We start from the raw sequence: 16975 nt of genomic DNA on the forward strand, positions 1-16975 counted from the left end.
GTTCTTGACCAGAGTGGCCACCCAAGCACGCAGGAGCAGCTCGGGATCTAATAAGACCCCTAGCTGTAAACCTGTGTGACAAATGGCTGCCACAATCCTTAGGCAGGGTGTGGATATCATTCCCATTGTCTTGTCAGGCTGCTTTCCCCACCAGGGCCTCCTTTTTGTTTGCAGTGAGCCTTAGCCACCTTTCCCTCTTCCAAATTCCAATCACATATAGGCCCTGTACCATTCATTCCACTACACCAGCTGGGTCAGAGACTCAGATACCAGCAGAGGTTAGTGTTTTCAGCTACCTCCGGGGTGCAGGTTAGAAGCCAGGCTCACGGCAAAATGGAAAAAACTTAGCCAGGGACACTGGGGTGAACCCCTAACCTTATGAAAAGTGTTTGGTGGGGTCTTGAATATCTATGCAGAACAGACAGGAATTCAGGCTTTCAGGTTTTATCTGAAAGTACTTGGCATTCCATGCATCTACTGCAGAAAGATGAAGGATGGGGGAAAACCCTGTTAGGATGCACAAATGTAGTTCCAGGGAGTCTCATATTGTTTAGCACTTAGCCCTTTTCATCTATAGTTTGAAAAGCACTTAAAAGATGGTTCCTAAGTATCATCTTCCGCCATGTAGATTAGATTTCACAGAGAGAGAAACTGAAGTGCAGTGACTTGCCCAAGGTCTCATGATCTGTCAGTAGCAGAGGCAGGCGTAGAACTCAGGATTCCTGACTCCTTGTCCACCAGTGTCTTATGCACTGGACCATTAAACATCCAGCATTGATGCTGCCAAACTTAATGTAGTTTCTAGGATGAAACGCTGAATTCCATTTCCAGACCCGGTCTCTGGGGTTGTCATTACAAAGCCAGTGTGTTACATCTCCAATGTCACAGGCCGCCCCGGGGGATGCAGCCTGGATAAAAATGAGTATAATCCCTAGAAGCGGTGTGTGTTTGTTTATTTTTAAAAAAGCCCATAGCTTGGCACACTCTCAATGCAAACATTGTTTGATAGGAGTTTCTGTGACTTTTCAAGGGTATGGCTGCATTGCAGTGTAAGCCCAGGATTCGAACCCAGGCTCAAGCCTCATTCCCCTTCCATCTGCACACAAATTTTGCTCATCCCGGGGAGTGGGGTGGGGTGGGGCAAGCCTGAGTCAAGCCGGGACCAAGAGTTCAAGCCCTATTGCTTTGCAATGTAGATACAGCCCCACTGGACTTGTGCTCTGGTAGTCCACCAAAAGTATCCCACAATCACATGGGCTGACTTTCTTTATCCTCTGGATAGTCGAGTTTTCCCACACTGCATCATGAACAAAGGGCTAGAGTGGCCACATATTGGCTGGGTGCTAGGAAGTCTGGGATGTAGGTGGTAGGACTCAGTCCTGCATAATACAGTGTAGGCATTGGAACCCCAGGTTGGGACCCAGGGTTCAGCAATTTCTAACCTGGGGTTACAAATGAGTGCAGGTGCTCAAGCCGTAGGTAACAAAGCCAGGGTCTGCTCACTTGAGTACTACTAACTCTGCGCTTACATGGCAGGGAAGACCTTCCCTCGGTTACATTGTCTTCACAGCTCACGGTTTCACGGGACCTTGGTGCAAACTAAATTGATCAGCAGGAGGAAAATAGCCGTTGCCTAGACAACGGGCAGATGACTCATCCTGGGCAGCAAGCAGCAAAAGCTGTGAGGCTGCAGTAATTTTCCAGATGCTTAATCCAGCTCTTCAGTCTTTCTTTCTTTTTCTCACTCTGAAAGGCAGAAATCCTCCTCTCACTTTTTCTCTCTCTCTTCATTTGCAACCCTACGTACGCTGCAGCCCTACGTGATGCAGAGAACAGTTTTCCATAGTGCTTACCCCGGCTGGCGTCACAGGGACAGCTTGGAATAATGCTGATGAGCCACTTGATGGAGTGAAACGGAGCCTCCAAAGAGAGTAAAAATAGAACTAGAAACTGCAGGCTGCAAAAGCCAAACCCAGCCCCCAAACTCACCACTGGCATCACATTTCTTATAATAACCCTGGACTGGCTTCTCTATGTTATGACTATGTCACCTCATTCCTTCGTAGCAATCATCAGGGTTGTGAAACCTTCGAATGTAATCTGTATTCAGCACAGGCACGTAACTAGGGCAAGGTGATCTATATTCAACAAATGCTCTTCAACAAGGTAGTCTCCCTTCTTCATCACTTATGCATGATTTTTTGTTATTTGATGTAAGTTTTAGTGCTGATTAAAGGTATCTGGGAGTTGGGAAGGAATTTCGCCCCCCCCCCCCAGGTCATATTGGCAGAGACCCTGGGGTTTTTTTTGCCTTCCTCTGCGGCATGGGGCACAGGTCACTTGCAGGCTTAAACTAGTGTAAATGGTGGATTCTCTGTAATTTGAAGTCTTTCAACCATGATTTGAGGATTTCAGTAACTCTGCCAGAGGTTAGGGGTGAGTGACGTTCCATGGCCTGCAATGTGCAGGAGGTCAGACTAAATGATCATGATGTTCCCGTCTAACCTTAAAGTCTATGAGTATCAGATTCACAGCGCTGGCGAGTGATGTCCTCTTTACCCCAGAACAGATACAACACAGGCAGCAGAAGTGTCAGCTTCCCTCTCACTCCAACTTGACATAGAGGATCCATCACTAGGGGTAGGAATGCAGTTCTTTGTTCATTCGGTGGAGCGGAGTCCCATTCAACCTGTTACCCTGTTATCGAGACTAACGGTGATGAGGCCGAGCGGAAGGCTGGTCTTGTCATTCAGGCACTAGATGGGGACTTGGCAGACCTGGGTTTGCTTTCTGGCTGTCACAGATGTCCTGTGTGAACTTGGGTAAATTATTCTCTTTGTGCCTCGGTTCCCCATCTTTAAAATATGTAATGCTGCCTTTCTTTCATGTTTTATCTGCTTAAATTGAAGGCTTTTGGACATAGGGAGAGTCTCTTACAATGTGTGGGTACAGCGGCTACCACAACGGGCCCCCATTCTCTACAAGGGTTTCTAGGAATGATTACAAAGGATAGCAGTTAATGGTTTCTGAAATGTGGACACCTGTCCACTGGGAACTGGAGGGAGCCACCACCTTTTGCCACAAAATACAGCCTTGCACCTGGTTGTTTAACTTTGGCAGATCATTCAGTAGACAGGAGCTACTGACGTTGACCTGGCTGCACAGGTGTAATTAACTGATGACTAAACCCACCACAGACCACCAAAATCATGTACCTCAGGCAGATGTTCATCATGTTTGTTTTCTACCTCTATCTGGGGTGGTTACCAGTTTATGACTATATAATTGTGACAGGGTCTATCCGGCCTTCTCTGCCCCCGACTGGCTGCATCAGCTCCTAACACCCACCTGTTTAAGGAAATCCGCTCAGGCCACGCTACTAAAAAGACTTAGTCCTCCAGAGGCGTAGAAGGGCCATGAGGAGGCACTGACCAATTGGGAACTAGCAGGCCAGTTAAAAAGGCTTGCCTGCTTTCTCTGAAGGGGAAATGCTGGGTGATGCTGGGACAGGAGGAGAATCCGTCAGTGCTAGCCCAGAATTTTGGCTTAAAGTGCTGTGGCTAAACAGTGACCTTTTATATTTGTGTGCAGACTAGGGGAACAGATACCCGAGTTCCAAGTCTGTTTATTGTTTAACTGTTTAAAGACTGATGCAGAGCCCATGGCTTGGGCCATTCTTCTCCAGGCTGGCTGCCACAATAATCCCCATTACCCCAGTATGGGTCTAGCCCTTTTAGTGGCTGGATCACATAAGAACTTAGTAAGGATGCTATGGCTGCTAGCCAGGAGAGTTACTCCTTTAACTCAAGCAATCCAGGCTCAGGCTTTTAATGAACAAGGTCCTGGGGTTCAATCCCTGTGCAGTTGTCATATGTGACTGGCATGTTTTGGGTGTCTAGAAGGAGAAGATAATCTGATATAATTGGTGTGTGCAATGTTGTAAGCCGTACTGGAGTTTCAGAAGCTAATTACTTCTGGTGCTGTTACTGTTCCAGGTGATAGTCCTCTGCAAGGACTAAAGTTAAAAGACAGGATGTTCAATAAGGAGGATCTTCCAGCAGCAAAGTGCAATTTATTGGTGCCACATAGCTCCAAGGACAGAGTAAAAGGAGAGGATCCAAAGGTTTGTGTTCATCCATCCTGAAATCATGGACAGGGCTCTTTTGCTGCCAGACTAGTGTGCCTAGTCTCCTAGAGAAAGGGAGAGTGGCTTGCTCCATCAGATTAATGCTGGAAACGTTGCCACTGAAACTGCAGATATAACAAATGAAAAAGAAGTGAAATACATTGAGGACTTACTAATAGCTCCATTGATTTTTAGTTATAAAAAAAATCTGCGTAGCAAAAAATAACAATCCTTAGAGGCATCAAGCCACCATTAAATGGCATCAACTTCAAAGGAGCACATGCATTTCACAGTTCCCAGAAAGGCGGGGGAGTGCTTTCTGGTTTGGATGCTAAAAAATGACTTGAACCCATGCAACAATGAGGCTGTAATATTAATTGCAAATTACTATTAGTGCAGATCTGCTGACTTGCTCATGTACAGTACAATACATGTGTACACCCTTTTCATTGCCTGAAACCTGGTTGAGAAGGATGTAGGATCCTGGCTGTGGACGGAATTATTTGGAAGCAGCTCTGTGTTAGTTCTCAATTGGCTTTCTTAGGAAAGGGATGTTTTGACTTTGGGCAAGAATTGGCAAGGTCCATAGCATCCAGTGAAGGTCTCTTTAGGACTGGCTAGACAATAGCATGCTTTTAAGGAGGGACCAGAACACAGCAGTCCTGACTCCCACTCACTTCATATCTGTTCTTGTAAGAAGGTGGAGTTATTAGTAAGTGGGATTCCATGAAAAATGATGAATGATTAATAAAAGTGCCTCCTTCCCCATCCACAAGACCTTTGGGGTGCTTCACAAATGACAATCAATCACATTTGCCTCTATTTCCCCTCGAAGTATATAACGGGATTTTATGTTATTTGTTCCCTGGGGGAAATTTTTTTCTGAGCCCCTCTCAGTGCACTTACCTAACAGCTAACATCCTTCCAGTATCCCCGGATTTGATTATTCTGCATCACAGCAGGTCCATGGTATAGGATTGGTGACAATGATGACCCCCTTCAAAGCCCATGCGAGCAATTCTTGCATCAGCCAGAGGGGTCACTGCAGAGTGAGATAAGGTGTTCCCTCTCCCGTCTACATCCCAGCGACTGAGTAGTCTGGCTTCCTAGCCAATCCTGGTTAGGGAGCAAAGGATCAAGCCCTCATCTCAGACTCTGTACCCTATCCCCACCCATAGTCACAAACTATGCAAATTAACATTAAAGTGCCTGCTCATTGCAGATATGAATTTGAGTCTGATTGTTCTTATCAGATTTACAGAGAACCAGCCTCTTTTGTGGTGGCACAATAGTGTGAGAGAGGTGTGACGAGGGATTGCTCTGAGCAGTGAGCAGGTTTGTTCAGTATGTGTGTGATTCCCCAGCTAGCTGGCAGGTTGGAAGCTGGCGGATTAGAAGCCCCATCCATCACAACTGCTAGCGAAGGTGACATTCCACTGAGCTGGCCCGTTCTGCAGCACAGCGAGGAGCTGGCAAAGCAGCTATTGGGTAGTGAACATGATCTGTAGCCGCCCTTGACACCACAGAGCTCCAGCCTCGTTGATCTCTTCAGGGAACACTGAAGAATAGGCGTAGAGAAGCTATTATTCTCTTATCTGAAACTGACACAAATGAAATATGTTGGTTTAAATAACATGAGAGCTGTGAGATGGGCCTGAACCAGACCCCTGGGGGCTAAGTGGCACTTGGAAGCCAAGCCTAGATCTAGAAATGAATCTCAGAAATGTCCCCTCTCTTTATAATGGGCCAAACCGCCCTCCGCAGCCCTGAACGGTCACATAGTTTGGAGTATTTTAAATCCAGATATAGTCGAAATTCTGTGGTTCAAGCCATACCTATGGTTCTGTAAACACTCAGGACTCATTTCAGAGATGTGTTCAGTTAGGACAGTGTACTACCAGTGGTAACAAAACAGAGCTCTGAAGGTTCCTACATTCGGTCAGAAGATTCAGCTCTCTCTGGTTGCACCTGCCACTTCCCAGTACCAGCACTGATTTAAGATAAAAGACAAAGCAATGTGAACCTCAGACGTCCATATCCATCCCCCAACGCAGGTGTCTTAAAGTGCAGCTGCAGGGACTACCTCTAGCCATCAGAGGGGCCTGTGCCCTTTGTGTCCAGTGCAGTTCTGGCACCACTCTGCCGAGACTGCCAAGGAGAAAGTGGCCAATTCTAATTGGTTGTTCCCACGTGGATGCCTGTCCACTGAAAACTGGACTAAGATTGTAGGCTGTGAAGCAAAGGTGCATGACAGTGTGATTAATAATATTTAGAGTGGTAGCCCTATTAGTCTGTATCAGCAAAAAGAACGAGGAGGACTTGTGGTACCTTAGAGACTAACAAATTTATTTGGGCATAAGCTTTCGTGGGCTAAAACCCACTTCATCGGATGCATGCAGTGGAAAATACAGTAGGAAGATATAGATATATACACAGAGAACATGAAAATGGCTGTTGCCATACACACTATAACGAGAGTGATCAATTAGGTTTTTTTCTCCTGCTGATAATAGCTCACCTTAATTGATCACTCTCGTTATAGTGCTTTACCATTGATTTCAACAGACATATGATCAAGCCATAGCCCAGCTATGGACTATTCCATTTCGAATTTCAATGAATCTATTGGATTTATTTCTCCATTTAATTTAGATTTATATTTAAAAGGTACTAGTGCTTCGGGGGCTCTCTCTTTCTGGAGGGGACATAACACTGAGGCCCTGTTCACTTGTGGTCAAGATTCCCTGGTATTCACGGGTTCTAAGATCCTAGAAAGTGAAATGATGCTAGGGATCATTTTTGAGCTCCCTCTAGCTTACCCAGACTTCCCTGGTCCTGAGGTGCATGGAATGGAATGCAGTATTTCAGGTGCAGTCACACCCAAACTTTATGCTTCTCTGTGACATGAATCCTTTGTGTTTGTAGGCCAAAAGCACATTGGCATTTTTGGCTACCAAGTTACATGGTAAATTCATGTCTAATTTTCTCTCTGAAGTAAGTGCTCGATGCCCCACCATTCTGAGGCATTGGTTCAGAGGTAAGAATGCCACCTACTGAATCCCCAACACAACCTCCTGAAACCCAGTGGGATTTCCTTGGAGGTCTGCCACTGAAGTTCTGGCAAAGCCTGACCCTGCTTATCTTGTGGGAGGTGACTAGCTATCCCCGCAGAAAGATGTGAAACGGGACACTCCACAGAAGCGGTGGATTTAAGGTCTTCCAGCATATTTTGCTGCATCCCTTGAGAATCTAAGCTTTCATAGGGGGAAAATGTGACCTTAGGACTTCTGGCTGAGCAGCTTAGTTTTACTTATTGTGACAGGGCCTACACGCTTCACTCAGGGGTCAGGGCCCCACTGTGCTCGCTGCTGTACAGTAAGAAAAACAAAGACAGTTCCTTCCTCCAAGAGCTCACAGTATAGGGACATGAAAAGTTGCAACAGGCGGACAAATGCGTAAAGGCTCGTTGGGGGGGGGGGGACAAGATAATAGTAAAGATGTAACCAATCTCACTGCAGGGTTTCCCTGTGAGTGTAGCAGTACACCTGTCCCCTCTAGATGTCTGCTAGAGTGCGCTGGGTACCACAAGCTCAAAGGCAGGTGCTGTAGGCACTCCAAGCAATAGGCTACACAGGTGCTAGCCCTCTGTGGATTCCCATAAACACTCACATGTTCTGAGGGAGTAGCACCCTTTCTAGGGTGGCCTAAAACTAGACACAGTTCCTTTGTTACAATAACATTGAAGGTCAAAACCACAGTTCCTAACCTAGTCCCTAGGGGAAGTCCAGCAGAGGGGTGTAATGACAGGAGTCTCCTTCATAGAATCATAGAATATCAGGGTTGGAAGGGACCTCAGGAGGTCATCTAGTCCAACCCCCTGCTCAAAGCAGGACCAATCCCCAATTAAATCATCCCATCCAGGGCTTTGTCAAGCCTGACCTTAAAAACTTCTAAGGAAGGAGATTCTACCACCTCCCTAGGTAACACATTCCAGTGTTTCACCACCCTCCTAGTGAAAAAGTTTTTCCTAATATTCAACCTAAACCTCCCCCACTGCAACTTGAGACCATTACTCCTTGTCCTGTCCTCTTCTACTACTGAGAATAGTCTAGAACCATCCTCTCTGGAACCACCTCTCAGGTAGTTGAAAGCAGCTATCAAATCCCCCCTCATTCTTCTCTTCTGCAGACTAAACAATCCCAGTTCCCTCAGCCTCTCCTCATAAGTCATGTGTTCCAGACCCCTAATAATTTTTGTTGCCCTTCGCTGGACTCTCTCCAATTTATCCACATCCTTCTTGAAGTGTGGGGCCCAAAACTGGACACAGTACTCCAGATGAGGCCTCACCAATGTCGAATAGAGGGGGATGATCACGTCCCTCAATCTGCTCGCTATGCCCCTACTTATACATCCCAAAATGCCATTGGCCTTCTTGGCAACAAGGGCACACTGCTGACTCATATCCAGCTTCTCGTCCACTATCACCCCTCGGTCCTTTTCCGCAGAACTGCTGCCTAGCCATTTGGTCCCTAGTCTGTAGCTGTGCATTGGGTTCTTCCGTCCTAAGTGCAGGACCCTGCACTTATCCTTATTGAACCTCATCAGATTTCTTTTGGCCCAATCCTCCAATTTGTCTAGGTCCCTATGTATCCAGCCCTGCCCTCCAACGTATCTACCACTTCTCCCAGTTTAGTATCATCCGCAAATTTGCTGAGAGTGCAATCCACACCATCCTCCAGATCATTTATGAAGATATTGAACAAAACCAGCCACAGGACCGACCCCTGGGGCACTCCACTTGACACCGGCTGCCAACTAGACATGGAGCCATTGATCACTACCCATTGAGTCCAACAATCTAGCCAACTTTCTATCCACCTTATAGTGCATTCGTCCAGCCCACACTTCTTTAACTTGCTGACAAGAATACTGTGGGAGACCGTGTCAAAAGCTTTGCTAAAGTCAAGAAACAATACATCCACAGCTTTCCCTTCATCCACAGAACCAGTAATCTCATCATAGAATAATCTCATCATAGATTAGATTAGTCAGGCATGACCTTCCCTAGGTGAATCCATGCTGACTGTTCCTGATCACTTTCCTCTCATGTAAGTGCTTCAGGATTGATTCTTTGAGGACCTGCTCCATGATTTTTCCGGGACTGAGGTGAGGCTGACTGGCCTGTAGTTCCCAGGATCCTCCTTCTTCCCTTTTTTAAAGATTGGCACTACATTAGCCTTTTTCCAGTCATCTGGGACTTCCCCCGTTCGCCTTCAAACCCCTCCATGCTGTTCTTCCGCCTGCCCACTGCTGCCCTGGGTCCTTCTGCCAGCAGCAGGGAGTGTCTGTGGCCAGCTCTCAGCTGCAGTTCTCAGACTGCCTGCTGCACCTGCTCTCACTCAGCCTCCGCTGAGCCTGGTCCCCTCTGACCTCAGGCTAGAATTTCCTTTACATGTACTGGAGATTCTGGAGCCCTCCACCGGCTGGGTGGGGTGGAGTGGAGGGCAGTTTCCCAGCAATGAACCAGCAACTGTATCATTTATATTCACAGGAGTTAGTAGCATCTGTGGGGTTTTCAGTCATCTTCAGCTCTTGTCCTATGCAGGGAACAAATTGTCCACATAAGTCCGGTGAGCTTCCCTCTCTTCAGTTTAACAGGGTGTTAACTGCGAAGCTGGGTGCTGACAGTCATAGCTAAGTGGTTGCCTGCTGAACAGAGGTAGAAAAGGCATCCAGGAAGCTCAGTGAAGGAGAGTGTTTTTTTTCTTTAAGCTGTGACAGCTGTTATTTTTGGCTGTGACACTGAGCACTCATGAAAAGCCCTCACTCACCCATCTGCCCGTCCCTCTTTTCCACCCCAACGGTGACTCAAGCCACCTGTCATTGTGAAGCACTCAGGTGTAAGAACACATGTATTTTGGAATGCCCATTTCAAACCCTTTTCATCTCAATTTCATGTGTTGAAACTGGGCATCAATGAAAGTAATAGCTTGTCGGCACCTTGGCAGGGAGAGAGCGTGAGGGAAAACTTCTCTGCTGTTGCCCTGCTCTGCAGCCTTCCATTTCCAAGACTCTTAGTCCAGCACCTTTCATCAGCACTAAATTAGCCATAATGAACATTTAAAAAAAAAATCACACTCAAATATACCAGCCAAATAAGAGTCACTGAACAGGCCCAGAATCTTTTCCTTCAGAATCCAAATTCACATCTGAACTTTGTTTCAACTCATCTTGAATGTGGAAACTCTCTCTCCTTCCCTCCCACGCTTTGGGGAATTTGGAAAACCAGATCTGAATTTTGCAGCTCTCCTTTCTAATTAAGGGGCCTGGGTCTCTAAGGCCCATCTCTAATTAAGAGATATCCTGGAAATGTACGTTAAGGGCTCACTCCTGCAGAGTACTTGGCAGCTTCAGTTTCCTATGAAGTCAGTGAGAGCAGAGGCCACACAGCACCTTGCAGGGTCAGATCCTAACACAGCCTGCAGACTCCTAAACTACAGAATCCATTTTCAAGCTTTCCCTTTTGGTTTGGTAGCAATCCTCCCTGAAATTGCAGCCCCATTCACCCTGCTCCTTTGCAGGTGCGGTGGCAACTCAGCAGATCAGAGATGTAAAATATATGACCACACTGCCAGTTGCAGTTGTCTGATGGCCCAGATTGGTCTCACCCAGATTTCCCTCTTTGCAGGTAATCACTTTACAACTGAGCTACAGATGCAGCCTCTCAGCCTGCTGGAAGTGCATGAGATTATTACAGAGGCGCCTTTATAATTAAGTCAGAACTGGCTTTTCCATTTAGCTTTATTAATGTTGTTCTCCAGCCATATCAAATGTTCTTGTGATTGCCATCTTTAGAACATTTATAACACATTCTTTGTATTGACTTTGGAATGAAGGGGGTTTGTGTGGGAGTTGTTTTGTGTGTAAGAATTTATCTGAAATGTTGCATTTAACCCTTTTTTATTTTAAATTAAATTATTCAAAAAATGGCCAAGTCACTCAGATTTGAGGCGCTCCTACTGCTGCACAGTGTGGTTTCCAGACCCTATTTTGCTCCAAATCATACAGAAAGCAGAAGCCAGACGCACATAAAGTAAGGCCATAAAAATGCAGCACTTGCCAACTGTTTCCACATGGTTACCAAGGTATCTCCTAGTCTAAGGATAAGCTGTGAAGATTGCAGATATCACTCCATGGTAGCTGTGGGCAAATGCTGATTCTTCGTGTTAACGCAGCGCACCAGGCTACACTGCGGTAATTGGAAATTCCACGCTGACATTCTACGTCCCAATGCCTGCAATGGAGCTGACGGCATTTCATGCCAGTGTTTCGTACATATGCAGGGTGGGGCTGTGGCTGATTCTGCCCAGGACGATGGGGAGAGGACTCAGTGAGCGCCGCCATCTTGCACCGGGGGCTGCTGCAGTCTGGGGAGTGCACAGCCTGTGCATACTAGTTAGCACTAGTGGCGGCGCTAAATGATGCAGGGTGAGCCTCGCCACACTGGCCAGTGGAGCTGGCTGGGCATGAAGTGAGTACGTTCCACCCACCCCCAAGACGGTTGGAGCTGCTGCTTCTGTAGCAGGAAGAATTCTGGCGCCTGGAGGACTGAACCAAAATCCCTCCTGGGCCGGCATCTGTGTGTGGTTGGGGTGGTACAGCATCTTCACACCTCCTTCACGAGCAGGCTGTAGCTGCAATGACCTCAGCCAGAGCAAAGGGGCTGGAAGGCGCCAAGGCTTGGTAATGGGTGATGGAGCCTTTTACCACCCAGCCACTGGCAGGAGCAGCCCTAGCTGTTTTGTTGGCCAGGGAGGAAAATGTTTGTGGTTCCCCCCTGCCTCCAAGTGGGTCAAGCAAAAAAACCCCCCCAAAACAGCCAGCCAATCAATGGAGCAAAAACAGCTGACCAACACAGTGTGTAGGGGGAAAAAAAGCTGAATGGCACAGCAGTGCAGTACCCCCTGGAAGCTGGCACCCCCCAGGCTGTGTGCCCTGCTCACCTGCCCCTGGTTACTGGTTCAAATCCAGCCAACCAGCATTACTTTCCAGGCCTCCCTGACACCCCATAAACAGGGCACAACCCCATTTTCCCCTGCTAAGTTGCTTTGCCTAGGACCTGACATCGACATCTGTCAGCAAGGGATGGCAGCTTCCCAAAACCTGCCCCCTAACGCTGTTCCCACCATTAACAAATACACTCTGGGAACATGCTGCATCTCTGCTCCCTGAGAAATAACCGGTTTGTGCCTCGTGAATGAAACACCGATGAACTCCTCCACTGGGAATGCAGCGCTCAAGGACAAGCCTTGATAAGCAAAAGCCAGGCTCCAGGCGGCTGCTTGGAAGGTAACCAACTCCCCCATCCTGACTCATAGGGCCCAAGCATTTACTGACAAAGCGCAGTGGCCGTGGTGTGAGTTAAAGGGATGGTTGACAAGGAATTTTACCCCCCAGACTTAATATTGTGATTTTCGGCTTCCAAATATTTGAACAACGAAGAGCTGTTCATCCTCAGGCCGCCCTCACCCTCCCCCACTGGTGAGGTGAAAGGATCAAATGACCTGCCCCGAGACCAGGAGGTGAATCTGTGTCACAGCCGAGTCGCAACTCGGGAGCTTCTGGGAAAAGATGCTGTTGTCATGGAATTTTATTCAGTCTTATAACAATGAGGCTATTTTGGGATCTAAACCTTTCCCCTACAACAGGGGCAGGCGCGGTGGAATCGTGGGGGGGCCTAGTGCCCACGCAGTGGACATATTTGGGGGGAGGGGATTTATGCTTCTGCCTCCCCCAGTGCTTTCTACTCCCACAATAGCTTGTAGAGGTGAGAGCGGGCCCCAGAGGTGCATGGGATTGGGCTGGCTACCGGGGAGCATGTAGGACCAGCTCTCCTCTCCCTGCTTCCACTGTGGGTTCCGGCAGAGACGCCAGCCCGGGGCAGGGGCACACGTGCCAGCTGTTGAGGTGCGGTGCGGGACAGGCACTGGCACCTGGGTGGGGGGTGTCGGCACAGAGGGCACCAGCCATCCAGATGGCGGGGGGGAGGAGGGGAGCACTAGCTGCTGATGATCAGCCATATGAACAGCAGTAGGAACGGTCGGCATGCCCCTCCCTAGCCTGGAGCCAGCTGCCCATCTCCTGCCAAGTCTCAGTAGCACTCCTCCCTTTCTCTCCTATGCCTGTACCCCTCATTTACAGTGATCTTCCAAGAACCCCCCATCCCCCCTTACCCCTCCCCGTACTGTTGGAAATCCACACCCAGCAGCACAGGGCCGCTGCATGTGACTCACAGTCAAAGTGACTTTGAACAGACAGATGAGGCACTGGACTTGAGTCAGGAGACCTGCCTTCTGTTCCTGCTTCTGCCACTGGCCTGCTCAGTGACCTTGGATCAGCAATTTCCCCTCTCCCTGACTCAATTTCCCCTCCCCACCTTTGTCTGGGTCATAGGCGCCGACTTCTGCTCGTACCGGTGGGTGCTCGACCCCCATCTGCCCCTGGCCCTGCCCCGACTGCAGCCCTGCCCTGTACCCTCCCGCCCCTGCCCCGCCCCCATTCCAATCCCTTCCCCAAAGTCCCCGCCCCAAATCTGCCCCCTCCCTGCCCCTATTCCGACTCCTTCTCCAAATCCCCGCTGCAGGCCCGCCTCTTCTCCGCCTCCTCCCCTGAGTGCGCCATGTTCCCGCTCCTCCCCCTTCCCTCCCAGAGCTTGTTGTGCTGCCAAACACGTGGAAAAATTAGTGGGTGCTCTGCACCCACCGGCAGCCAAGCTCCCCGCCCCTCCTCACCTCCGCCTCCTCCCCTGAGCGCGCTATGTCCCCGCTCCTCCCTCCCTCCCAGTGCTTGCCGCCGCCAAACAGCTGTTGCTGTGTCAATTGGATATATGCGGGGGGGGGAAAGGAGCGGGAATGTGGTGCGCTCAGGGGAGGAGGCGGGAAAGAGGCGGGGCCGGGGCAGGGATTTGGGGAAAGAGTTGAATGGGGCAGGGAGGGGGCAGAGTTGGGGTGGGGACTTTGGGGAAGGGGTTGGAATGGGAGTGGGAGGGGGCGGGGCAGGGGTGGAGTCGGGGCAGGGCCGGGGGCAGAGGTGGGGTTGAGCACCCACCGGCGCCATTAGAAGTCAGATATGTGCCAGAAGCTGGGAATGGGCAATGGGATGCATCACTTGATGATTACCTCTGGGGCATCTGGCATTGGCCACTGTCGGCAGACAGTATACTGGGCTAGGTGGACCTTTGGTCTGACCCGGTATGGCCATTCTTATGAGATTCTTTTATTTAAACCAAACCTCATCAGAGGTTCATTGGAGACCCCATAAGCTGACTCAGTGCTCTAGCTGAGCATTCCAATACCTGCGAGAATGAATAGTTTACAAAGGTAATTGAAAGCCTATTAATAGAGCCCTGCAAATCCACAGATATCTGCTTTATATCTGCCGATAGCTGCATCTGCGAATGCAGGTGTATTTTTACTATCTTTGCAGATCAGATGCCGATCCAAATTTTTGCATCCGTGCAGGGCTCTAACAGTGAGATAGGGTGCTGGTGCAGATGTGAATAAATATATATATAAAAGGTGGAGTGTGGATCCCAGGGGTCGGATACAAATTAATTGTTGCAGATGCAGATTGGATGCCGATCCAAATTTTTGTATCCGTGCAGGGCTCTACCTATTAACGTGTTGAATGCCCTGCCCAGCTGTGTTAGTGAGAGTATTTAGCATGTATTTCTGTGGTTTAAAGTAATGTTCATATTCCCTTTGCAGGTCACTTTTAACTCTGGCCTCCTTAGCAACGACACTGTGGTATCTGAAAGAGGGACGGGGAGGAGCCTTCTAATGAATATCTGAGACATGACACAGAGCATTCAAAGTCCTCACCCGCAGCTGATTGTGGACATGGAAAATTGCGGCAAACCTCTACTATGTGTGGCTGGTGATGCCTATTATTTTGTGAGCAAGGAGCGCTTACTGGTTGATTAGACTGTAGTTCTCAGTGTTAACAAGGACTGATAATTAGAATTCTGACTTAACTGAGCCAGAAGTTTTACACGGCAGAAACAATCGCAGTGATGAGGTATGATGCGAGGCCTGGCCAGGAAGCTATTTCTGGCGGCTATGCTATTTCTGCTGACCAAGGCTTAATAAAAGTATCGGATTTTTTAAAAAATGACTAGAATACGTAGCTAAAATAGAACAACTACAGTGAGTACCTTGGCCTGGCCAGTTCAAACCTGGATAAGATTCCCATATTGGTCTTCCCGACAAAGTACACAGTGGAGGCAGACAGCCACTGGAAAGTGGCAGGAATGATTTCCATGCCTAGAACGCTATTTCTACAATTTCCAGAGTATTTCTGGAAAGTCTGCCTTTCTATATACTGGAAACAGTGATGTTTGATACTGGGCTGCAGGTTGTTACACTGCCATTTGCCATGAAGTCCAGTATTATGCCTGCAGTAATGGAAAAGTCAGTATGGATATTGGCCTAAAGGTGCACCTACACTGGGAAAAATGACTTCTTGTTGCCATTTGGTATTAGCAATTGGTCCTCTCAGGAGCATCCTCAACTGAATGCAAAAATTGTCTATAGCTGTGAACAGATCCAAACTGTTTTCAACAGCCATTGCGGAAGTTAAGGGGTGTCACATACCTTTTGTGATTGCTGCTAAATGTGTGCCTGAAAATGCAGTTTTACTGTAATAATGGCATAATGATTTGTGTTTATTGCTCCTCAACTTCTCTATCAAATGTGCTCCTTTTATAAGTGAAAAGGTGTTTTTTTCTAATTGCCATCCCTGCAAACTCAATCTGGGATCTAAGGGCTATTCACAAGTGGGATTTAGACACCTAACTGCCCCTTTAGGTACCTGTGACACTCTGTATCCCAAAGTAGCACCTTGGAACCTCCATATTCACCACTGTCATATGGTTATGATATATTTTGTACAACGTATACCTTGTGAGGTATCATTTTAAAAGTTGTGATTGGTTGAGCTTTAATATCCTGTTGGATCGTATGTGCTATAATTGTATGCAAAGTTATGAAGTTTTGCTATGTGTGTGTTACTGTCATATCTTGTGAGTTTGGGAGACACCCACAGCCAACCTTTCAGCTACAACAAAGGAGTAGCCATCACTGCCCTGGCAGGCGTTAATGGCTCCTCAACACCCATCCACTATCGGACTAACACGTCACAGCAAGGATCTTTCTGGCAGCTGGAAGAAAGTATAAAAGAGGGAGAGTGACATCATCACTTGGTCTCCCACTCAACCCCTGAAAGAACATCTAGAAGACAAAGACTTTGAACTGGGGAAGTTTAGTCCCAGGCACGTAGGGAGTCCAGTCTGTGTACTGAGGAACTTTTTGTGCCATCCGTTCTTGTGAGACACTGCTTGATTCAAATCTTGCTTAGTCTGTTTAAGTTAGAATTTAGACTGCAAATTTATTTTTAATTTCTTGGGTAACAAACTTTGATCTCTATGCTTGCTACTTATAATCACTTAAAATCTATCTTTCTGTAGTTAATAAATCTGTTTTATATTTTACCTAAAACAGTTTGGTTTTGATTGAAATGCATAGAGAATCTCAGCTCAGGTTACAAAGGCTGGTGCATGTCCACTTTCTATGAAGAAGTGGTGAACTTATTAATGAGTTTGCACTGTCCAAGGGAACCTTGAGCAGTGCAAGATGGTACAGTTCTTGGATGCAAGGCTGGGGAGCTGGGGGGAATTGGCTGGAGCCTCTCTACTGACAGTTCATGAGTGACTGGGAGGTCAGTCATGTAACTTGGTTGAGTATGTGCCTGCCTGTGGATGGCTGTGGAAGTGCAGTTCCTGTCAGAGGTTTG

General features: G+C 47.8%; 1 long non-coding RNA gene across 1 annotated transcript; it reads left to right on the forward strand.

Annotated features, from left to right (window-relative positions):
• Nucleotides 1-1729: 1729 nt before the first annotated feature.
• On the forward strand, nucleotides 1730-16626 carry LOC125620998 (uncharacterized). The gene is made up of 3 exons (XR_007352387.2): nucleotides 1730-2166; nucleotides 3996-4123; nucleotides 14893-16626. It is a non-coding gene; the product is annotated as an uncharacterized LOC125620998 (long non-coding RNA).
• The last annotated feature ends 349 nt before the right edge of the window (nucleotides 16627-16975 follow it).

Source organism: Caretta caretta, chromosome 1 (assembly GCF_965140235.1).
Source record: "Caretta caretta isolate rCarCar2 chromosome 1, rCarCar1.hap1, whole genome shotgun sequence".
Classification (NCBI taxonomy): domain Eukaryota; kingdom Metazoa; phylum Chordata; order Testudines; family Cheloniidae; genus Caretta; species Caretta caretta.